Source organism: Haemaphysalis longicornis, unplaced genomic scaffold (assembly GCF_048455015.1).
Source record: "Haemaphysalis longicornis isolate Haplotype H1 unplaced genomic scaffold, Haemaphysalis longicornis Haplotype H1 scaffold_4, whole genome shotgun sequence".
NCBI classification, from domain to species: domain Eukaryota; kingdom Metazoa; phylum Arthropoda; class Arachnida; order Ixodida; family Ixodidae; genus Haemaphysalis; species Haemaphysalis longicornis.
Window position 1 is genome coordinate 81454688 of NW_027526361.1, and position 25313 is coordinate 81480000.

At 47.5% G+C, this 25313-nt stretch overlaps 1 pseudogene; it reads right to left on the reverse strand.

The window, feature by feature from the left end:
- Positions 1–1972: 1972 nt before the first annotated feature.
- Positions 1973–6411, reverse strand: LOC144179803 (uncharacterized; annotated as a pseudogene).
- Between the last annotated feature and the right edge of the window lie 18902 nt (positions 6412–25313).

The following is a 25313-nucleotide window of genomic DNA, read 5'->3' on the forward strand; positions in this document are numbered from 1 at the left end:
GTTTTCTGTTAACCATTCAGGGTAAGAGACGTATCCATAAAGGGATAGACATGTGGTTTGCTTCATACGAAGTTGGCTGCCGAAGGTTTACAAGAGAGGATGGCTCCACGACGTTTTTCACTTGTTCTAGTAAAAACAAATCCAACGTCTATATTTTGTTTAAACGAACCCAGTTGCTCTCGGTTAAGTGTATATTTTCTGCCTGAATTGAGCCTGAAGTGTCCTTTGCGCGGAACAATGTGGACAGGTATGAGCCATGTTACAGGTAATTTACACAGGTGCAAACAGATACGCGGATGAATTTTTGGCTGGGGCACCGCTTTAATGGAGTGACAGACAGACAGACAGGCAGACAGACACGGACTGAGGCTGGCTGGCTGGCTGGCTGGCTGACTCTGACTGACTGAGGGATGGACGGACGGACGCACGAATGAACGGACGGTTAGAGAGAGGACTTATGGGGATGAAGGAGAGAGAGAGAGAGAGAGGAGAGAGAGAGAGAGAGAGAGAGAGAGAGAGAGAGAGAGAGAGAGAGAGAGAGAGAGAGAGAGAGAGAGAGAGAGAGAGAGAGAGAGAGAGAGAGAGAGAGAGAGAGAGAGAGAGAGAGAGAGAGAGAAAGTTTCATGTTTGGCAGCCCAGGAAATACCAGCGTCCTTACAAATGGCCCATGCTGGCGACTGTTCTTGTGAAGCCGCTTTGACGGCTTGGTTTTCGCATTGCGAATTGTTCGCGTGGAAGCCCGCTGTGGGGCCGCTAAGTCGTCAGAGTAATTCCCTCTTTAGCGACATCGTACTTACAGAAACACGGAACTTAGCCCGCAAAACTCTGCGACACAGATTTCGGTCACGTAACTCACACATATGTTAAGATACAGCTTGGGGGAACACCTAGGTTTTTCTTCGATGCTATGTCTCACAATTGAACCTTATTTATGTGTCTCCACCAAGAAAAATTATTCAGTATGCGTGGCCGAAAAAGCGTAATAAGTGCGGTCACGCAGGCTTAACGGCCATTACCTGCGATTTATTGACAAAGCATAACCATGCAAGCAAGGGCGTTTTTTTCAGTGGTGTTTATTGCCGTGCCCTATAAATGCTCATGCATATGTCAATTTTAAAGCGAGGTTATTTTTGGCCTCATTGATGGACGATCGTAACCAAACGTTCTGCAGGAATGCCCACTTGACATCATGGGAGGGCATGTAATAATAATCACGATCATGAAACGAGAATAAGACATTTCCCGTTGTCGTAATCGAACCTGGGTTCCTCGCATTATGAAGCCAAAGTTTATCCGATTGCGTCATCATCGCATTCGGGCAGCTCAGAATTTAAATTTGGTTCGTTGCGCGTACGTTGGCTTTGGACTTCGGCTAAGTTGAAGGCACTAAAATGAAGTCCCTTACGGAGGTGTGGTAGGGTAAATGATACATGTTAAATTTAACGTGATATTTCCGAAACGCTTGAAGATATTCGGATCAAATTTGTTGTGCGCAGACAAGATGCCTCTGGGTGAAGCATGAAACACTTTGTCTGGGTCTAGATTGTGTACCTTTCTTGTGGCCCACTCCCACAATTTCAGGTGTGTTTGTTAATCCAATGTACCTTTTCTCTGGAACAAAAAGGGGGAGTGTGATGATATCGCGCACTGGTATTCTAAATAAGTATTGGTGTTATCTGAACTAAAGACATTTGATACCCTACTTGGAGTATGGGCGCAAAAAATAATGTCACTGCATGCACACATCTGTAAGGGGATGTCTTCTAGTATACTTTTTTTGCAGTAGTAATATGTGTGCTAACGTAATTGCTTTAATTCCGAATATTTGCGATTAGCCGTAGAACATGCGTGTAAAGTTTCAATAAAATCGAATCAATATTTCCCGAAAAAAGGTGCATTGAAGTTGAATAAGTTACAAAAAACCCAATTTGAGAAAAATTAACTTTTATGTTTGCGTGCTGCTCAAGTATGCTTAAATTGAACCAGGAGAATACATTTCACTGCTGGCTTTGTAGAGGTGTCTGTTAAACCTTTCTTGGTGTTCCTTTTCACCCGTCGTCTTTCTTTGCTTTCGACGGAGCTATAGAATTCTGCCCGGTGAACACGCTCTTTATCCATCCTGTCGAAGGCAATGTCACAAAACACACTTGGAACACTTCCAAGGGCTTCCGGAACGGCTTTCCTTGTGGAATTGCCATGATTGTAGTATTCTACACCATCATTAGTTGCTGTGTTCACCGTGTCGGCGCTGAAAAATGTTGTCTTGGGGCAGCGGCACCAGATGAGTTGGTTGAGTGACTCATTAGTGTTCTGGGTTCTTCCATGGAGACATTTGCTCAGAAGACCTGTATCTGACAACGCCTTGAACACTGGTTTGAGGACGTCCATCATGGCCTGAGGAATGTTGTGTTTGTGGGAGTTGGTCACGCTTCCCTCAACAAGGCCCCGATTATACCCACACCATGATGATGGTCGTTTTGCGCACAGTCCATGCAAAGGCTTGGCATCTCTTGATAACTTGTGAAAGTATATTGCCCACACAGCTCGCCTCATGTTATCTAAACTATCTACATTTTCCCGGATAGCCTTGCCATAGTAAACCTGAAGGGAGTCGATGTCTTTTTCTGAGAGGCGTCCTTTCCCTGAAAGTGGCAGACTATCGGCGAGCTTTTTCCCCTACTAATTTTTCTTGGTGTTCCTGAGCCTCGTGCCCATTCGCTTCAGCACATGTCCCACACAATTATGCTTTTCTATGGCCTTCTTGTAGGGCTGTGAGTCTCTGACAGAAATGTAAGCCTTAGTGTCTGCACCACCAATGTAACTTGTGTACATTAGCTGGTGCGTTTCAAGAGAACGTCCAAACATTTTTATAGCTCCAGCACATTCCATTCCACCAGATGTCCCATTGTAGGTAACTTTATATGCACTCATGTTGTCATCTGTTGGAAGGTTGCGAGCACAGATGTGACAAAACTTGGATTCTACTTCAAAGTCCAGCATATTGCCTGTGTCAGCTGATAATGTTGCTACGACACCATGCAGAGAATAATAGCTACACTTAATCCATGTTCCATCCACCATGACCGCAGTTTCCAGCTCTCCTTCAGAGTGGAAGGCCGCTTTCTTTAGTTATTCGGCAGCTTTTGCCATACAATTTCTCACTGTGGTCGTGGATACGTCGAGAAGCCTTGCGTTGTACGACGCAAACTTTGTTGGCGGTGGCTGTAGATTGAGCACAGCACACATGGTGCGAACCGATGCCAACCCTTTTCCGCAGGTACGAAGGGAGTACACGAACCTTTCATTCACTTCAAAGATGTTTCCAGAAGTGGACCTGGATGTCTCAGGGACATTGATAGCATCGCACTCGCTGCAGGTGACGTTTATGGAGGACGCCAAACCACTACACCTGTCAATAGCCTCTTCCAAAGTAATTTCTCCCTTGTTGCACTTTTTGCACACAGCTACGTTGTGGCAAAAACTACGAAGAAGTGCGAGGCCGATCAGGCGGTAACCAGTTTTACTTGCGCCGTTTACGTCGAAAGATGCACCACTATGCATCTCACCTAGTTTCGCGAAGCTTGCGCTTCATCGAGCCGGTTTCTTGCTGTCTTGCTTGGTCGTAAACCGATTACCTTTGAAAGTTCTCTTTTTGGTCCATTTGTTGGATGATCGTGCCATTTTCCGGTATCGCAGTGCCTTTGAAACTCGAAGCAGTGGCAACGTGCCCAAAACCGTAAATGTGGGAACAATCGCAAAAACGGTACATACTACAAGAGCACTACTAGCGGGCAGTCTCTTAAAATTAGCAATTTCAAACATATACGATGATCTGATCCACTGCATATATCGGAAACACAGACGCAAGCAAAAAAAAGCGAAATAATGCGGTGAACCACGAAAAACAACGCTAACCATACCGTCCTCTGAACCGATGCCTGAAATGTGTCCGTCATTTTTAAATGCCATGGCACGCGGCACACTTCGGCGCGGCATTTAAACCGTTTTGAGCGGGCGCTTGACGCCGCGCTTCCACAGGGTTGTTCCTCCTAGTGCGCTCGATTTTTCTGCGCCAAAATTGCAAGTTCAATTTTTTTGGCCGGTTTACTATACGTGTCGCCTATTCATTTAAACAACATCACACACAACACCTTCAACGCATTCCCTCTGCAAACAAAGTTTAAATCCCCTCCGTCTCACGATGTCAAGGGAGAAGGGGTCACAGGGGGCGGGAGGAATTCGCGTTTGAATTAGGTTTAACTTGACTCTCAGGCAGTTTGCACTTTGATCATTCACGCTTTCACTTTGGCTGCAGCGGCTTTGGCTATGGCATTTTGCCATTTGATTTTCGCACACACGAAAGCTTTGTGTTTCCACCATCGTACATTTAGTTTTATTTATTTATTCCAATTACCCACAGCGACCGATTGGCATTTTTGTATAGGGGTTAATTAGTAATCACAAAAACCACAAGTAATCATAGAAAAGCAAGCCCGAGAATGAGAATACGAATTTGACTTTTAACGGTTCAGAACATAGCAACAAGATCTGGTCAACACCAACAAAATCAAACATAGCACCCAGGAAACACTTTTAGTAGCAGTCAACACACTTGGTGCGTGCACAATTTAATTTGGGAGCATGTTCCAATCCTTAATTGTATTGGGAAGGAGGAATTTTCAAGTACATTGATGCGGCACTGGTACGGTCTAATGTATTTAAATTAATTGATTGATTATAAGGTTTAACGTGCCGACGCAACCAGGCGATGCGGCGCCCCCTAGTCGAGGTCTTCGGGTTAGTTTTGGTCAGGGAATCTTCAATGTGCGACCTAAATCTCATGAACACGGGCGTTTTTTTTTTTATTTTTGGCTCCATCACAAAAGCGGCCGCCGCGGCCGGGAATGAACCAGCGTCCTTGTGCTCAGCAGCGCGACGCCATATCCACTAAGCCACCGCGGCAGGTAGGCTTTCTTTTTCTAAATTGTATCTTCGTGCCACCATGGAATTCGGCGTTTTTAGGAAGAATTTTGGTCAATTCCAGTTAATCCTATATTTATGTTATAGAGAACCTGAAGCTTACACATTTTTCTTCGTGAGCATAATGTTTGCCATCGGAAGATATCCCGCATGACAGAGCTTCTTATAGAGAAGTTTAGACGTCTTACGGACGTCGCAACGTCGAAATATCAGCGACATTTAACGATCGTCGTTGTTAGACGGCGGGGTTTAATCTTTTTCATACCAAAATTCAGTAATTCGGGGAAGAATTAGTTCCCTGCCGCACGTATTGTACGTCATTATCTTCCGAGAAAGTTGGCAACTTCAATACGGATCTGAGTGAAGCGTATTTCTCGCCCCAGAACCAGCGGGAGGAAGCCTCCACCACGGCTCTTGGCTGAGCCACTCATATTTCGACCACTTCCGCTTTGTTGACGCTTCGATAACAGCTTCTCCATTCCGCTGAAGGGGCCCATGGTAAAGTGTTGTCCGTGTTGTCCCAACGAAGACTACACCTTGGGCTTGTTCTGAGAAGGGACGGCTTAGTTGAAGGACTTCATTTGCTTGGTGTTGGCACAGCCTCGAGGGCATGTTTTTTTTATTTGGTGTGCACCTCGTTCATCCGCGCACTTCCGCAAACACCCAGGCAGTGCATGTTCCAATTTATACGGCTACTGTTGGCTCCTCGGGCTTATATTTTATATGATGTTGTTTTATATGTATTGTGTGTAGCTATCGGTATGCTTCTTCGTATCACCGGCCATGCATCGCACACTGGAAGTATATGCCCCCCAAGTTATAAAAAAATTCTCTCAACGATATTTTCCTGGTTTGCGCAGCCCTCACGATAATGAACAGCTTACCAAGCCATCAGGTGGTATTTTCTTTCTTAAATCGGTGTCTATTAAGATCATGTGATTTGACGTTTTTGCGAAAAAAGAGTTAGAAAAGTGATTACTAAGTAACGAAGTGGAATTACTCGGTGCGCTACCACTATAGGGCTGGCGCAGTGCCCTCAAAGCGCTTTTTCTTGAGAAAGGAGGCTGAAGATTGCTGGGCTTTCCGTCTGCTTAAATTGTGTGCGAATTTCATACAAAATATAATACTTTTACGGAAACAGGACTGGCCGTTTGAGACAAATTCAGGTGCTCTGAGGAATTGCTCTAAGAAGTGCCCTAAGGAGAAGCGGAGGCGTGGTCGTCTCCCGTATCGGTCCACGTCCTTAATTTTGCATCCCGTTCCCTCACTGTGCATTTCTCGAACTCCCTCTTCCGAAGCATGCTGGGCTCCTTGAACCATTGGGTAGCCCTTACTTGCTGTGTGGTTGGAGCCGTCTCACGGGTTGCCTTTGGGGTCACCGGTGCGAACCTCCAGGGTGTTCCGGAAGACGCCCTGATAGAAGAAGATCATACGTGGGTGTGAGTTATCCGTGGCTAAGTTACCACGGACTCACACCATGGTGTACAGACGGGGCTTTTTCTTGTACAGAGCAGGGTCATTCCGTGTAGACTCACGTAGTTATGACCATGCTTACAGGGAAGATAATAATGATGATCGGAGATTAACCCAGTTGGCTACAAGCGTACACTTCAAAATGCGTGCGTGCGCGCGTGTACGTGCGTGCGCGTGTGGGGAGGATTTAAAACGTAGACCATACGACATGGGCAAAACAAGCCGTCATAGCGTTTTAAACTGTTAATCTGTTCAGAAGGGCGTCTCATGTGTCGACTCGCTATGTCGCTACCACATGCATTCAGTGACCATCAAATAGCGTTCCTGCAATTTCGGCGCTGATAGTATAAGCTAGAATTCGAGTCTGGTTACAGCGTGAGTGACACATCAATGATGCGCTGAAGAACAGCTACTCTAGTTGTTTCTATTCAGCTTGCGACGCTCCCACGAACGGACGATCCCATGCCAGATTTTCCAACTATAGATACCAAACCGGGGGAGAAATATTATACTAAACACTGACTGTACAATCTACCTCGCCTAAATTGCTTATGCCAGCGTCGCTTAGATCCATGTTAGTAGTTGGTTAAAGGAGGGCTGACACGAAATTTCAACGCTGAGATAAGTAGGTAAAATGCTTCCTTTTATCAGGAGACTTCTCCCAGCAAGTTTCAACAGCAACCGTTCCGCGTAACACATTTTAAATCCATTTTAATCTTCGCCCGCATGACAATGCCGAAAGCGAGCCGACGCACATTATCTGCTACTTGCCCCTAACTGCTGACGTCGGGGCTCCCGTGACGAAGCCGACGCGCTGGCTGCGGTTGGCGCGCGCTGCTCCGGCGTGTGTGCACGTCATGGTTTGGGGATTGACGTCATGCTGCCCGGGCGCGTGGGGACGGTGAAGAACCCGGCTGGTCTGGGCGCGCGTGTGCGCTCGCTCGCGCACGCGTCCAAGCGGCAGCGATACGGCAAGAATGGTGACCTCACATGATACCTCCTGTCATGGCAGCCGCTCGGCGTTCGTTTTTTCCAAACCAAACTGACACTAATATTTATTAGCGACGCCGTAAATGAATGTTTACGCTGCGCTCGACCGTCTAATGTGTCATTCTATGTTTAGTGGTCTGGTAGGCACTCATATCAGCGAAAAAAACGTAACACGAAAATTTCGTGTCAGTACTCCTTTAACGAAAAATGGGGAACTTGCAAGCTCACACAGATATTTCGGCAGGTCTGAGCAACTTTTTAGGGCGCAGCCTTTGGCGCCTGTCCCTGGGCTTAGCCACGTCAGCGTCGTCGTTACCGATAGAACGATGTCAAGACCGAAGAGCGATAGAAAGCAAAACAGGAGTCTGTCGCAAAACTTGAAGGTGTGTGGGGTCGGTTTGCCGCTGCGGCGCGAGAAGCTTCTTCGAATGTGTGCGGGGGTAGGGGGGTGATGGAGGCAGTATGCTGGGCCTGCACGAGGCGCTCGACCACGCGATGCTTGGCGAAAACGTGAGGGGGGCGTGCGCGTGAGGATGATGTGCGTTCGCTTAAGACGCAGTTCTCTGTCCCTTCCAGAGACGGACTCCGCGCCGGCAACGCAGAGGTCACCATAGCTGTCGTCGAGAGAACTCATGAGTGAGTGCTGCCTCAGTGCACTGCTGCCATCAAGAGGGAGTGCTGCACTTCAAGTGAGGCAACCAGCCGTGCGCTTCGTCGGCCACTGTAGCTAAGCGAGCTGCCGAACCCGAGGCCCAGCCCCGCCAACGCCAGAAGCCCGAGAGAGTGCTGAACAAACAGAGGCAACTGGTGCATGTGCTTTGTCAGCCACTGCAAATACAAGTTTTCTGTACTCATACAAATATGTCCATCTCAAGTTATTTGCTCAACATATTTTGCACAGTCAGAACAGCTAAACAGCTGCGCCAAAAAGTCGCATTGGGGAAAATGGTAATCGCGAGATAATTTTTTAGAGCAACTGTTACGGCTTTGCTCATTGCGGCACGTTCGCTTCGCTTTGCTTCTTTTTCCTTCCAAGCGGCATTCCCAGGCAGCTCATTTAGCGAAGATGTCTTTTTAATTAGTTCGGGTGGCAGGAGCGGGCGGATAAAACAATGTAAAGGCTCAAAAAGGTCCCACAGGGTTCGCTGGTTTTTCCGCCTTTTATTTGTCCCTCGGGAGAACTCTTTCTTCTGGGGCTGCACTGGCTTCTCTCTCTAGCCATTCCCTCAACTCAGCGCCCGCGAGACAGAGCCCTTTCCCGACCACGCATAGTTTTTCCAGGTCGATTTTAGTGCCAAGTTCTCGACCCTCCGTCAAAACTTTTCTGCTCAACTCTCTGAACGTTTCTCAGAGAATGCTGCCGTGGGCGGCATTTTTGTGATGCAGGTTGTTTTAGTGATGAGGAGGTTAATTTTATCAGGCGGAAGGAATTCGAGACGCTTTGGCTACGGACACAATACAAATATTTAGAGGGGACGAATTACATTTCAGATGCACAAATGAGAATACGACTTATCTAATAAGAGCCGTCCTGTGGAAAAAAATAGCCTCCCGAAAAACATCCCTCTAAGAATAGATCCCGCGCACGTGGCCCAGGTGCGATGTCCCTCTGCTGGAGGGGCGTACTGGCGCGGGGCACTGGTCGGTAGTGCTGGCCTAGTCGGGCGATGAAGAGATGGCCTCGTTCCGCTTGCTGACACAAGCTCGCTGCGTTTTAAAAGCTGCCGACACTTCCCAGTCTTGAGACCGCGAAAGAGGTGCGGTTTGGTACGAAGACCTCCTGGACGTTGACACCCAGCCAAGAGCTTCCAGGAAGAAAGTGCGGCTAAGTAGCAAAGATCAATTAGGCGTCCTCTCCCAACTGGGAGCTTCTGAAACCCCTGCTCCTCCTCGCCTCAAGCGCTCGCAAACTCCTCTTCTTCTTCTTTATTCTCTATCTTTGCTTACCTCCGCACGCGCAACTCGTCGCGACCGGCACAAGCGCTTCGTCCTTTTAACTTTCCTTAATCCGACGGTGGGCTCTTCAAACTCGCCTTTTATTTCTCCGCCGGGACGGGAAATAAACAAGCCCTACTTCCAAAAAACGAATTTACATTCTCAGCATTGATTGCTTGTGGGCTTCTGTAACACGCGAAGGCGGTGTTTCATTGAAGTGTGCTATGCTACACAGCCAGCGTTAATTTTGTAGCGTGTCCTTACAGGTAGACATTTGTGTAAACAGAGAACCTGTTACACGACCATAATGGGCGCATGCATTGTATGCATCACACCTCTAGTGCGAAGACCTAATGGAAATGAATGCGTGGCCTCACCTGCAAACACGCCTGCCAAGGATCTTTAACGTTTACCGGAGGGCATAAATATAAACCCACCTGCGAAGATATTTGCACCGGAAGCGCTACCTGCGTAGGCATTATTTCCGGCACGTGTACACATCCGACCAGATAAGCGCATCAAGGTCGTTTTCCTGCGACCCATTAGTACGGAGTACCGCAAAACACATTACCACCTGGGCTTTATAAACACTAAAGCATTTTATGCATGGGCACACAAGATCTCACTCACGTCATATCCCTCACGGAAGTGAAGTCGCCAGAAAAAGTGTAATTGATGCCGCCCTGATTTGAGCTCATGCCCTCGCGAGCCCTCTCGCCGCAACGGGAGGTTCATGGGGAACTACCGACACGCTCTGAGCAACGCCGTGAGCACCTCTACGAACGCGCCTGATCTCCTTCTGTATGACTCACTCAGATGGTGCTGCCTTCTAGGAGAGGCGAAACGAAGTAGCGCCTCATGACGCTAACGAGCGGCGACAGGTGGCGTCTCGACGCCAGCGCATTAGTGTAAGTGGGACGCGGGTGAATTGAGGCAAGGCTCCGCTGTGGCGTTGTTCCCATGACCATTGTGTTTCAAGCTGCTGTTTCTCTGTATGTCATTTTTGGTTTTGTTGTCGGAATAAACCAGTTATTTTTTTAGTTTCTTACGTATTGGCGTCACTTCGTCTGACGGGGTCAGGCTCGCGAACCCTTCGCACATGAAGCACGTTCCTTTAACATTCAACTGCTATTGTGAAGGCCCCTTTCACTTTCGTGTTTTACCTATTCCTATGAAGGAGAGATCAACCAGTATTTCTTGTTTATTCCTTTGAAAAGGCAGCTTGATGGGGGAAGAAGTAATTGTCTGCGCACCTGACTTGGCCTGTCTAAGGGCTCTTCGTGCGCTGGTACATTTGCTGAGGCTGGTTGCTTCACTTTAGATGTTTTTCGTCTGCAGGAAACATTCCGAATTTACCTGAGGCATCGATTCCACAAAAAAAAACAATCTTTTGGCCCGTGTTGTAAAGCGCAACGAAAGTTCCAGTTTCACAGAAATGATAAACTCTATTAACATATCTGTACCGTTTTAAGGGCGACAAACCATGGCTGTCTATTCCCCCCCCCTGCTCCCCGTGGACTCTCTCACCCTTGTGCATGAAACTTAACGTACCTGGTGTCAACTCAAAGAAAACTCTCTCTCAACTTTGCTTCCTACAACTCGTGGGTGGTTGCATCAGCGGTTGTTGTTCGCATACGGTCCACATTTTTGCTGACGCTTCATCGGCACCTCACAGTAGTTCATCTGCCGTCTACGTTTTGTCTACTGACCCAGCACTGCCCTACCGCCTTGAACTTGCAACCTCGTCCACGTATGCCGAGCTTCATGCCATTAAGTAAGCCCTCCGCTACATTACTCGTCAGCCACCGGCAGAGTGCTCTATATTCACGGATTCGAAGACACCGCTGCAAACCCTACGGCGCTCTAGTTGCTTCACCCTTCACGAGCACGTATCCCGCGTCTACAACTACGTGCGCCGTATACCCTACGTCGCCGGCCATCATGAGACCTCACAATGGATAGCTTCGCATTGGGGCATTCCCGGAAACGAGAAAGCAGACGAGGTGGCTCGCAGAGAGCTACAACTGCGGAATGTAAGAATTTTCTTGACAAAGCACGAGGCCGCAGAGCTAGCGAAACAGCTTGGCTTGGAGGAACGAAACTGCGTCTGGTCTTTCCCCGAAACTCATCACCCCTTCCTGTTCCGTATAGACTCTGTCCAGAGAATGGCTCTTCCAGAGCGGATCCCACGTCGACTTGATACGCTTTACCATCGGTTGCGCCTCAATTCAGAGCACCGACATCGCCTCGGTCAAACCACAAATACTATTGTGATAACTGTGGTTTAGCAGAAATTGTGGCGCATAACTTGTTAGAGTGCCCGCTATATAGCCAGGAAATGAACCACTTCGCCAAGAAGATTGAGTACCTCAACAACCGACCTATGTCATTGAAAACTCTTCTTGGACCCTGCCCATCTCGATCATCCCAGCGAAAAGTGCTAGTTGCAATGTTTGGTTATTTACACAACATCGGCGTCGCAGAGACAATATTGTTACGAAGAGGGGACACAACGTATTCACACAATTCCAATATTTACTGTAGATAGCAGACCAAGCCGGAATCAGACGTGATCCTCGTCTTCTTTTACGAGCACAAAAACGTCCCTCGTCGTCGTCGTCGTCATTCACGACACCGACGGGTAACATAACCCCCCGGGACGAGGCGCCGTCCCGGCGCACTTTACAGAGATGTTAGGCTGGGGCAAAGATATGGCTTGAGCCGGACAACATGCACAATGTCTGTTGCGGGCTGGGCAGACGAGGGCTGGAGTGGGGATATCTCGTAGGTCACGTCAGTGACTTGGCGGACGACTCGATAAGGGCCAGAGTAGCGAGGAAAGAGTTTAGCGGAGAGGCCCACACGACGCGTAGGTGTCCACAGAAGCACAAGGGTACCTGGATGAAATCTGGCTGTGGAACGGTGCTTACCGTAGCGAAGCTTGCTGGAGGCCTGGGATGTCGTAAGACGGGTGCGTGCAATTTGACGAGCCGCGTCGGCCTTGGCGATGACGTCGCGGGCATATTCAGTGGGGTTTGGCGCCGACGGAACCAAAGTGTCCAATGGCACGTTGGGGTGTCGACCGTAGAGTAGGTAAAACGGGGAATACCCCGCAGTGTGGTGGCAAGAGGAATTGTACGCGAAGGTCACGTACGGCAGAGCAACGTCCCAATCACGGTGGTCGGGGGAGACGTACATAGATAGCATGTTGGTCAGAGTTTGATTGAGTCGCTCCGTTAAGCCATTTGTTTGAGGATGGTAAGCGGTTGCCAATTTATGTTTAGTCGAGCACGAGCGGAGAATGTCAGCGATCACTTTGGAGAGGAAGTAGCGGCCACGATCAGTAAGCAGCTGCTTAGGGGCTCCGTGGACGAGAATGACGTCGTTGAGCAGAAAGTCTGCGACGTCGGTGGCGCAGCTGGTCGGAATAGCACGTGTGATGGCATACCGGGTCGCATAATCAGTGGCCACCGCAACCCATCTGTTACCTGCGGTCGACGTAGGGAATGGCCCCAACAGGTCGAGACCTACTCGGAAGAACGGTTCGGACGGCACTTCCAATGGTTGAAGGGGCCCAGCTGGGAGAGAAGTTGGTGTTTTGCGGCGTTGGCAGGTGTCGCAGGCGTTAACGTAACGTTTCACAGCACGGTATAAACCCGGCCAAAAGAAACGACGCTTGATGCGGTCGTAGGTGCGAGCTACGCCAAGATGTCCAGCTGTGGGATGATCGTGGAACTGTTGAAGTATGTCTAGGCGAAGTTGTTTTGGTACGACCGGTAACAGCTCAGGTCCGTCGCAGGAGAGATTTCGTCGATATAAAGTACCGTCTTGGAGGTGATAAAGGCGGCATGATGGGTCCGAGAGGTTACAGGAGAGAGTGTCGATTAGGGACCGTAAGGAGTCGTCGCGGCGTTGTTCATCGGCTAAATGGTGCAAATCGGAGATGGCAAAAACGACGGCGTCGGTGTCATGGCAGATGATGTCGGGCTGATCGACGGGATAACGGGACAAACAGTCTGCGTCTTGGTGTAATTTTCCGGATTTGTGCACAACAGAGAACGTGTATTCCTGGAGACGCAGGACCCAACGTCCGAGGCGGCCGGTAGGATCTCGCAACGACGAAAGCCAGCAAAGTGCATGGTGGTCAGTGACCACAGAAAAGTTTCGGCCGTATAGGTATGGGCGGAATTTAGCTACGGCCCACACAAGAGCCAGGCATTCTCGTTCAGTTATTGAATAGTTGCGCTCCGAGACAGAGAGAAGGCGGCTGGCGTAGGAGATCACTCGGGTGTGACCGTCCTGTTGTTGAGCGAGGACAGCTCCGATACCGTAGCCGCTTGCATCTGTGCGGAGCTCCGTAGGGGCAGAAGGGTCAAAGTGTGCCAAGATGGGAGGTGTGGTTAGCAGGGTGATAAGAGTAGAGAAAGCGTCTGCTTGCAGAGGTCCCCAAAAAAAAGGAACGTTCTGTTTCAGTAGGTCCGTTAGGGGTCGGGCAACATCGGCGAAGTTCTTAATGAAGCGCCGAAAGTAAGAACACAGCCCGATGAAGCTGCGGACATCTGTCGCAGACATAGGTTGGGGAAAGTCTTTGACGGCACGGATTTTAGCTGGGTCGGGGCGAATGCCAGTGGCATCAACGAGATGGCCAAGGATGGTAAGCTCTCGCCGTCCGAAATGGCACTTTGATGCGTTAAGTTCAAGGCCAGCGGAACGAAATATCTCGAGAACGGCGGAGAGGTGCTGAAGATGGCTTTCGAAGGTTGGCGAAAAAACGATAACATCATCGAGATAGCACCAGCACGTATGCCACTTAAGGCCATGAAGGAGCGAGTCCATCATGCGCTCGAAGGTTGCTGGCGCATTGCATAACCCGAAAGGCATGACTTTAAACTGGTAAAGTCCGTCTGGCGTGATAAAAGCGGTTTTCTCTCGGTCCAAATCGTCCACAGTAATTTGCCAATAACCTGAACGCAGGTCGATGGATGAGAAATATTGAGCACCGTGAAGGGAATCGAGGGCATCATCGATGCGGGGCAACGGGTATACGTCTTTTTTGGTTATCTTATTCAGGTGCCGATAATCCACGCAGAATCTCCAGGTGTTGTCTTTTTTCTTCACTAAGACGACGGGCGACGCCCATGGGCTAAACGAGGGCTCGATAATGTCCTTAGCGAGCATTTTGTCAACTTCCTGTTGAATAACTCGGCGTTCGCTTACAGACACACGGTATGGGCGTCGACGGATAGGGGTTGCGTCGCCGGAATTAATGCGGTGTCTCACTAGAGTGGTCTGGCCTAAGGGTCGGTTGCCGAGATCGAAAATGTCACGATAACGGGTCAACACGCGGCGAAGGTCTTCCGCTTGTGCAGACGGGAGATCTGCGGCGATCATCTGGTCAAAAGGGTCGGCAGAAGAAACAGAAGGGGGTGAACCATGAGAAGATGACGGGGACGCGGACGCAGACAAACTGAAGATATCTGAGCGTGTCAAGGGAGAAAGAGTTGCCAGAAACATTCCAATTGGGAGGATTTGGGGAATGTGGCCGAAATTGAGAACAGGGATGCAGATTTGGTTGTTTTGAACTGTTGCAACGGTGTGAGGAAGGGTCACGTCACGTGAGAGCAAAATGTCCATGATAGGCGAAATGATGTAATCCCCGTCTTCAACTGGGGGGCAAGGCGACAAAGGGACGCATGTGGCAGCTCGGGGCGATAACCTAACGAATTTCGTTGAGCGGAGGCGGGAGGGCATATCGTCGACCGTTGTAGCTGCTTGCGGAAGTTCAAGGCGCACGAAACCCGAGGCACAGTCAATGAGGGCAGCGTGTTCCCCTAAAAAGTCCAGGCCGAGTATGAGGTCATGGGGACATTGCGGCAGCACATGGAACAGAACGGAAATGGGAAGGTCGTCTATTGTTACGCGTGCAGTGCACATTCCGAGTATTGTAGGGACTCGTCCATCGGCGACACGCACCATGCGAGGTGGGGCAGGCGTCATAATTTTTTTAAGTTCATTTCGAAGTCTTGCACTCATGACAGATATGTGCGCGCCTGTGTCAACTAATGCTTGAACCGGGATGTCATCGACTTCTACATTAATAAGATTGGGCCGGGCAGGTTCAGTGGACCGAGGATTTGAGGGCGGGGTCGTCCATGCAGCGCTACCTCTCGGCGCTGTACCATTTAGTTTTCCGACGAAGGGGGGCTGTTATAAACCTATATATATAAGGGGGGCTGTTATAAAACAATATAAATCTATATATCCTCATCCTGCAAGACCACCTGTACTTTTACGTAAACCACGAAAAATTCTATGTTAGTTTATTTCTTACCTCTTCCATTTTACCATTTTCTTTCGCCCTGTTTCCTATAGGGCGTTTAGTCCCTTCGCCCCATCCCTGCCGAGTAGCATGTCGGCGAATACATGCCAGCTGCACCTCTCCCTTATTCTTATAAAGAGCTCTCTCTCTCTCTCTCTCTCTCTCTCTCTCTCTCTCTCTCTCTCTCTCTCTCTCTCTCTCTCTCTCTCTTCTTGCCAAATGAACTGCCTCCGCACTGCGTACGCTGGTCTGATTAGAATTTTGGGGGGTTACAGTCACACGTGTATGGAAAAACTGTTGGTAGGAATAATACGCGAATGATCACGTCAATTTTGGAGGACGTGTACAGGAGTCCAGTCAGCCCACACCCGGCACACGGGAGCCACAGGACATCGCCCAAGCCGTCCTCCTGATATTCATCGGTGGACGCATGGTCCTCTCTGCAAGCAGCTGTTTGACCTTCTTGCTGAAACTGGCCTATACAGTATTCTGTATTGCACGAAGCCGCCTGAATCCCGTCACTTTCCCTTTTTCATCGTTCTATTTATGATGCCATGTGGCAAAATGGCGCAATAAATTGGCTTGCGATTCTGATACTACCTAATGCGATATTTGGATGCAGCTTTTTAGATGTTTCGACTGTGCAAAATATGTTGAGACAATGAATTTCAGACGGACACATTTGTATGGTTACAGAAAACTTGTATTTGCAGTGGATGACGAAGCACATTCGCTGGTTACCTCGCTCATAGTGCAGCACTCACTCGGGGTTCTGGCGTTTGGGGGTGCTGGGCCTCCGCTCTGGCAGATCGTTTAGTTGCAGCGGCTGACGACACACATGCATCGGTTGCCTCACTCGCAGTTCAGCACTCACTCCTGATGGCTGCAGTGCGTTGAGGCAGTACTCACTCGTGGGTTCTCTCGTTGGCAGCTATGGTGAGCCTCTGCGTCGGCGGCGTGAAGAGCGTCTCAGGAAGGTACCGCGAACTGCGTCTTAAGCGAACGCACAGCACCCTCACGCGCACGCCCCCTCACGTTCTCGGCTAGTGTCGCACAGTCACGCGCCTCGTGCGGGCACAGCACACTTCCCCTCCCTTCGCGGCAGCCTCCTCCTTTGCTTTCTTTCACTCTTCCGTCTTGCCTTCGCTCTATCGGTAACGACGACGGCGAAGCGGGTCATCCCAGGGACGGGCGTCAAAGAGCTGTGCCCTAAAACAAGGGAGATTAAGGGACGGCGGAACCGTTAATGGCTTGATCCGATCGATAAACCGAATGGTCTGGAAACTCATGCAGAGAAGTACAGCGTCTGCTCAGGACATTTAATTGCTTCGGAGATCGAGCTTCAATGCTGCTAACAGCATTATCGTTGAGGTCAAGGCTGTCATAAACCTTGTCCCAGCACTCCTCATCTGGATACTTTAAATCTAGAACACTGGGATTCTAGGTCTGCCCCACTGCAGGTTATTACTGAAGTCAGGTACACAGCCTTGAAGTCCAAATCTATACTGGAAGCAGCTGGCCGGTGTCCTGCCTGGGTTGTGCCGGGAAAGAATGCGCGCCTTTCGGCATTCGCCGTCGCCGAAGCAGTTGGTCGCGAGGACACCCTCGTTGCGGGAACTGGTGCAGACCCAGAGTCAAGCCGGTGCTCCTTCATTGTCGCTGACGAGAAGACCGTTTCAGCGATCAGCCGCACAAGAAGTTTCCGAAGGTAATGCGGAGCCCATAGCTTCTCACCGTCTGTGCACAATCTGTCCTTTCATGCACGTGCGAGTCGTTCCAGGTAAAACGATGGCGCGGCTACGTGTGAACACATCTTTCTGATCCCGGCCATGCACGAGCGATTCGCCACGCTAGCCTATCCATCAGTTTTTACGATTGTCCAACCTTGCACAGGTGGCACGCTAGGTTTCTGCCAGTAACTGACCGGCACATGAACGCGTATTGACATCGAGCATGCGCCCAAGCAACTGACCTGCGCGTTAATCGCGTGACACAAGAAAGTTCGTTTACCGTTGTGACGTAGATCATGGTATCGGCCGAGACTTGCTGTTGAGTCACGGTTGAAGAACGCACCCACTCTTTGGAAAGCTGTGGCCTTCTAAAGATATCCTGCTTTTCAACTGCTTTAACGTTTCAAAACTAACCCGTAAAACAAGAAAGTCGACTATGTCAATGTAATCGACGCGTGGCCACAGTGGCTGCAGCTCCACGCTCGTATAACGCAGTATTCGTCACCAAGCTCGAACGGGTCGACGCTGCACAACTCATCTTTTAGTAGAGTGGTCTGTAGATTTCATTATGTGCTGCCGCGTATTCCCACGTTTCTGACGCCATCAATGCAATCCTCGCCCTGCTGTTCCGGGCTAGGACAATACCAAACACCAATTGCGTATTACGGCACCGTGCCACCGGCGCCAGCCATCGTCGTTTTGAAGAAGGGCAAGGTGGCATCCCACCCACAATGTATAGCGCCACCGGGGCTTCAAAACATACTTCCTATAGGGTGAAGCAGTTAAGAATATTTACAACCCTCTACGGAAATATATAGTAAAAAGTAAGGAATATGGCCAAATTGTACGCCATTCCATCTGTCCTGTATTTTTTTTCCTTCCTTTAGACGTCTATTCATAAGTATGGGTGTGTCTCAGGACAACAAATAGAGCAAAACAAATCTTCGATACAAAAGGCTGCCCATTATATGTTTTTCTAGAGGCCATTAGCCAGGCTCGCGCTGTGAATTTTGTTTAAGGTAAAACCGTTTTCTTCAATGTTGCGGTGCTTGAAAACATAACAACAAATCCCTCTGTTCTCACTCTGTGATGTCTAATAACGTTTTTACAGACATTTCAAATCGCAAAATATGTATTTATTCCTCAAAATAGGCTTATGCTAACAGCATCAGATTCTGCTCGCTTGAAATATTTTCAACTCTATAGCAAACGTTTTTTAGCTCCCCTACCTTCAACAGAAGAAAAAAGAGAGAACGGCCATAATTTAGAAAACTGGCCATTTAAATTACATTCTAGGGGTGTTTAACTGTTTCTAACATAAACCGGCACTTTCACACTTTAAATAGATAGTGATAGCAGAAAATTCCGAAGTTAACAGCCATTTGTCCAGAATTTCCACTCACAGTGGAAAGGAAAAGCGAACCAACAAAAAAGGTGTTTTGATTCCCGGAAGGCGACATCTTTCATTCTGAAAAAAAAACATGAAAAATAATTCAAATTGTGGTTCGATACGTCATTATTCCAGAACGCCGTCGTTATATTCAAACAAACACAAAACGACACAGTCCGCATCCAAAGGACTAGCGCATTCTGGAAGGCGTGAAGAGCAAATTCGGCTCTCAGCGCGTGACACGTAGCTGGTGAAAAGAGAAAAAGGACGGATACACGTGAAACGAATCTGTCACTTCGCGGCGTGATAGAGTGATTTATCGGATAGCGGAGCATGCCATTTGGTTCCGCTGGCGTGGCTAGCTTCGCAGGGCTGTCATACACCAAGCCCTGATCCGAGAAGAAGAAAAGACGACTCCTTTGAGCGCTCTACGCCGCGGCCATTTTCCGCAATGCGGTCTTCTTTACTAAATTTTATTTTCCATGGAACAAAAGTTCTGCTCTAGCTGGACGTACCCCCCGCCCAAAGAATTTTATTTTTATGCGTCATAGTGCTCAAGAGTGTGTGACAATTTGCTCCGACGCCAAGAACATTTCTTTTTCGATTTGCTTGGGGAAATCAACAAACTAGAACTGCAGTTGTTTGTGCCACTGATGGGGACGGGGCACTTGATAGAAGCGAGCATTGAACCGAGACGGGATGTTCCTGTACATACAGCACTACAAAGGAATGATCATCACACTTGCGAAAACACGGCTCAAGCGGCAACTAAGATCCCGCCAAAAGGGACCGGATATTCGAAATATTTGTTGTGGTTTCTTGAAAACAGCAGTTAGAAACCACCAGAAGTATGCATTTTTAAGAGTCCTTCCTTAAACTATATGCACAGTCGTTGCTAACACGACAATCAGATGCCATAAAGATCCGGAGAAAATTGATAAATCTGGCATCTCTAGATCTGCTGCCACAGTCATCGCTTAAAAACACGTAATAGAGTTTGTACTGTGCCGTGCTTGGGGCATTCGTAAGCATGGAAAGCCCCAAGCATTATCATTCAACTAGTTACTGACCCGAGCGGAGGATGACCCGAACTCTTTTATATAAAGCACTGGTTATGTGACAGTGACGCCTGCCGAGCGAGTTGCATCCAGCTGTGAGTTCTCTCTCTCTCTCTCTCTACCTATTAACAAAAAAAAAAACACTCACGTTCGTTGCAAAAGCAACGACAGGGTTTACTGACATTTCGACAGGTCAACATCTCTTCATCGCAGTTACACACATCGTAGAGAGAACCGAACTTTTCTGTCTTATTTCCCCTAAGCCTTCCTTTTCAGTATTAAGCAACTCACCCTCAACACGTTGTATTACGTACACGACGATCAGCAATCTCGCTGTTTGACTAGAGAGAAAATAAACAAAACATTTGGAACGTCGTCAGCATTGCGCATCATAGAGAAGGTTTCCATTTTGATTTTAGGGGCCAAGCCTCTTGGGGCTGTGGCTGTTGGCGTCTCCTGTCGTCGTCGGTGTCGTCATCGTCATCGCCATCGTCGTTCACCTCATGTAGTTACGGTACTAAAACACCGGGAAACTCGTCTACGACTAACGTGTAATAAAAAAAACACCGGCACAATCGTTTACGCGTTGCGCTGGAGAGCTTCGTGCTTTAAAGATAACAGAATTTTACAGCCAAGCTGCATACCTATAACTCCCCTCCCCCACGGTTTTATCTCCGTTGGCAAAAACGCCAATACGCCAAGAATAATACACTTAGACACTGCATGCTTTGCTCCTGCCCAGGTTTCACGTTGGTTGAGGTTGCCCGGTATTTTCCTAATTACTCTGCGCGTTGTACTTTTCTTACTAGGGTGGAGCCCTTATAGGCTACATTGCCCATTTGTTTCCGTCCAAAAGAAGAAAAGAGCCGTTGCCTCCTCTCTTCGGTACACCTTCTCCCTTCGTCCACCTGTCCGCCCACGGCACCTGGTATTTTAATACACAATGGCTTGTATTGACCATAAAAAATGTCTTTCGAGCAGTGAATTTGTATTATTAGCAATGCATTGTGTTTACAGTGAAGTCGCCTTTAAAAGATCGGTGTCTTCTTGGCCTTTGTAAGCCGCCTTTCACACAATTTCGTTCCCCAGTGAAGCCTACCCAGCACAACGCTCCACGTTGCCATGGCGCGATGGCGCGGTTTGAGCGGGAGTTTGTGGCCAACCAATTACCTACACGCAGCTCCCCTAGTTCTCCACATTCACAGAGTGGAAGGGCACTAAATTTTGTCTTCTTTTTTGCTTTTACTTTTGCACTTTTTATTGTCTCTATTTTCCTGGAGGGGGGGGATGGCAGGGAGTGGCCACGGAATCGAAGTATCGTTATATGTTCCGTGCTATGCGATCTTTTGTTTACCTTCTGCTGAAACTCGGAAGAAATTCTCTCCCAAAGTGGGGTAAATGAATTTGCTTCCGTTTCTCTAGGTAACTCTAAGCTGGGTAACCCTTAATAGATGAGCACATTTTCGAATTTTCGTAACCTATAATTTATAAGATACAAGAGTAACTTATATCTTAGTAACCTTTATATAATTATACACGTAAGGGTTACGGAAGTATAGGTTACTTTGCAGCTTTCAGCATGTATACCTTTATATAGGTGACTTCTACCGCCGTGCAAGGCCACACACCTGGATGGTGTGTGGCCTTCAGTCAGATGAGATGCACTTGATAGCCTACTTCAAAAGGATGCCAAAGCTGTGATAACATAGCCTTAAACCAAAGATTCTTGTGTGACAACTTGGGTCATGATGATCAAAAAGGTCGTTCAATACAGGCGCTTGTGTTGGCACATATTACAGGAGCACATTTTCAGCAGATTGGCCTGAGTATTTGAGAACATACATAGTACAAATATTTAAGGAATAACGCATGACGTATATCCCTTAAAGAATGCCAGGAAGTAGACAGAACATTTGTTACAAAATCACCGTTTCTTGCAAAGCAGTATTTTGGGCTATATTCGCTGCATTCTTCGTGTCACCCAAGGCCTGTAATTTCACACTCAGAATTAATTCGTCTTTACGAATTCATCTTACACTTCGACCTTAGGTTTGTCATTACAATTACATCTGAGTTGTATATTTCCACACTAAGTTGTCGTTTTTCTGCAGCACTAACAAGTTCCTTGGCAAATTGCAAGCTGTCTTTTCGACAAAAGTTCTCCTGGCACATAAATTTCCTGCATGAAAACAAGCACTTAGGAAAATGTGAACACATACGTTTGGCGTTTTATGTTGTACACAAGCAGGCACGAAATCAGGGCACACTGAAGATTTCCAGAGGTCATCTGAATAACTTGTTCCCGGCTGCCGTAGATGGAGGTGTATATTTGAGGGGCCGTCACATGGATTTCCCCACCTTGCAAAACCACCTACAGAAAATATTCGACAAAGAACAAAATCCAGTACCACTATGTATCCCACGACCAAACCACAGGCATGTGAAGCACTATAACTACATTGCATGGAAATAAAGATGCAGAACAGATAGTGGAATGAAAGGCCAGGCCACACCAGAAATACAGTAATTTACGCAATTTCGAGTAATTTCACAGCGGTTCATACATCATTACACAGAGTAATTTTGCAGCATAGTTAAGCACAAGCGAAGCTGCTGTAGTGATACCAGCAAACCCTCCCGAATTTTCATCGTGCTGTGTTCAGCTTATCTTGCCCTATTTTTATCCACACTAACCCAGAGCAGGCAGAAATTTCGGGCCATGAGATAAAACTTGGGTGCCGCAGATACATTTGCAAAAGAGAAAAAAAAGCACTTCCACACCTTCATGTGGAATCATTGATCCCCCCTGCCCCCCGGTACTAAGAATTTTATTTTGAACGAGGCACCCCTGTAGAAGCCGAAAAATCTTTCATTTCAGTAAAATGTTTTTGTCAGTGTTATGATTTTTCCCTATTAGTAACAAGGAACCACAGACTTACAAGTTTTTCCATCGAGGTGTGTTGGGGGAGTGGGTACACCTAGGTTTTGCACCGATCTTGAAGTGTCATTTCCAGGACGTCCAAAACAGATTCTTTGTACCTGTAATGGCCGGAAGGGTTATTTAGGTTAAAATGCAAAAGTGTTGACAGCTGGACCAATTGGTATTCATTTATAATGACAGAACACCACAAAATTGACAAGACAAAGAGAAGAATACAACACGAGTACTCACTAACAAGTGGAGATTTATTAAAGAGCTCTTTTTTGTAATATTTTGTTGTAGCCCAGCAAAATAACCCATGTAATAATACACTAGCGGCAGTTGCTCAAAAACTACAAAGCTCTATGCTTAGGACATCGTTATGTTAATTTAATATCTACATGTAGTAACAAGTAATAAGCATGAGGCAAAATAATGTAGCAAGCATAAAATACTATAACACTACTTGAAGAAATACGTGGCATTTTTAAGGGTGAATAATTAAAGCTACTTTTTGTCTGTGCATGCCTGGTTGCCATCTTTACATAGAATATTTGAATAGATATGTTCCAGTTTTTGCATCTTCATAGCGTTGTTTCCACTGAAATCAGACTTTATTGGCACTTGTGTCATACTCGGTGGAGTCGTGGTTGTCAGCTCAAGGAATACTATCTGTCTGCAACAAAAACAGTAATTCTGATAAGTCATAGCATAGGTGTTCACATGAAAGCACATTTTTTGAACACTGGGCACCGATGAGGGTACAGCCCCCAGGTTTACCCCTGTCTAAAAGTAACTTGGCCAGCCCCGCCTGTAAACAAATTCGTCACTATTTCTATATCATCTGAAAACAACAATGCAGAAGCCTGCATTGCTGCCTCATACATACCACCATCCCCAAAAGTTGCTTTGCTACTTTACACTGGGATCACGGTCACAGCCATTGACCCTCCGTTCCACGCGAATAAAGTCACGAGAGATTTTTGCAAATCAGAATAAAGAACCCCTTACATGGTGGAAATGATCCACTGTCTCAAAATCAACACCTAATTTACCCGCTCAGGAGAAAAAAACTTGACAGAAATAAAGAGGCATATGCTAGAGCAGAATGAGTTAAGCAATTTCGAGCAGCATTTAGTGGACGACTTTTCGGCAATGCACTACTTGTGTTTACCCGAATAGGTTCCTACAAGGTGAATAAACTAGACACAATTCCGAAGATATCAAGCGAGAAAAATGAGCGTTCCGCGATGGCTGAAAGAAAACGATAATGCACAAAGAATAGTGCGATAGTATAAGTGCTTAACGGGAAGAAAATTCAATTATTCAACCAGAGCTATCCGACAATTACGCGGGCCAATCACTTGTTGAGTGCGCCCGATGGCCCGGCCAAGAGGGTAAAAGTAACGCTCAACAGATGACGAAGGAACACAAGCTGACGCTAAAAGCAGGACACGAGCTCCCTTATCTGTTGCAATGAGCCGGCTTGCCCGATCATCAGGTCTAATCTGATGCAACGAAGCAAGCCCGTGAATTCATTCAATAGCCATCGCGGAAAACAGAAAACATACTGCCAAACAGCCAGTGTTGGGTAACAAAGATTCCTCTCGTATGCTGTAAGTTCAAATATTGCATTTAAAAAGTTCCCAGCGAAAACACATCCAATGAAAACCCGCAAACCGTTGCGGTAATACACTGAGCCAGTTCGCTCCCACTGGCGCCCAACATGCGGACTTGATGGTCGTAGAAGAACGGGCCGTGTCCTAAACTGGCTCGCCGCTGCCTCCGTGACTCACTCTGACAAACAAGCCTTGTAACAGCAATCCTCGCTTCATCATAGGTCACCGAACCTGTGGACGCCGCCATTTCTCTGTATCCCGTCATGCAACGGAGAAATCACAGTGCGCAGGGAGAGATGGCGCGGCAAGCATCTCTTATAGGTTACGATGAGTTTTATAGGTTAGAACATAAAGGTTACATGGCAGATTTTGTTGAAGTAACCTATAAATCATTAAAGTAACCTATAAACCGCTTTTAACTTCACGCTTGTAATCCTTAGAACGGACTGGGATGACGAAAGCATCAAAATAAATCCACTGTAACCTTTATTCTACAGGTTACTTCTGTTTATAAGTTAATATATAGGTTACCAGGAATAAAGTGTACTTTGAGAAAGCTTTCATTTTCACCCATCTTCTACTCGAATATATTCATGGCTCCCAGCAATAGCGATAATGTTGATAATTGACGTAATTTGACACTCTGACAAGTGACTCTAATGGCTAATGGGAGTTTCATGAAGGGCGTTGGGACTCGCGATTTGAGGCATCCTGAACAATGGGTTCTCTTGATTGGTAAAACCACTCAATGAGCCTTGGAATCGACTTGTCATTTTTAGAAGCGCAGTCAATAAATGAAATATTCATGGCATACCATGTTCATTTCTCTCGAAATGAAAGGTGGCAGGCTGTTCACATTGCCGCAGGCTTGATCACTCTGTACTGATTTACACGAGAAA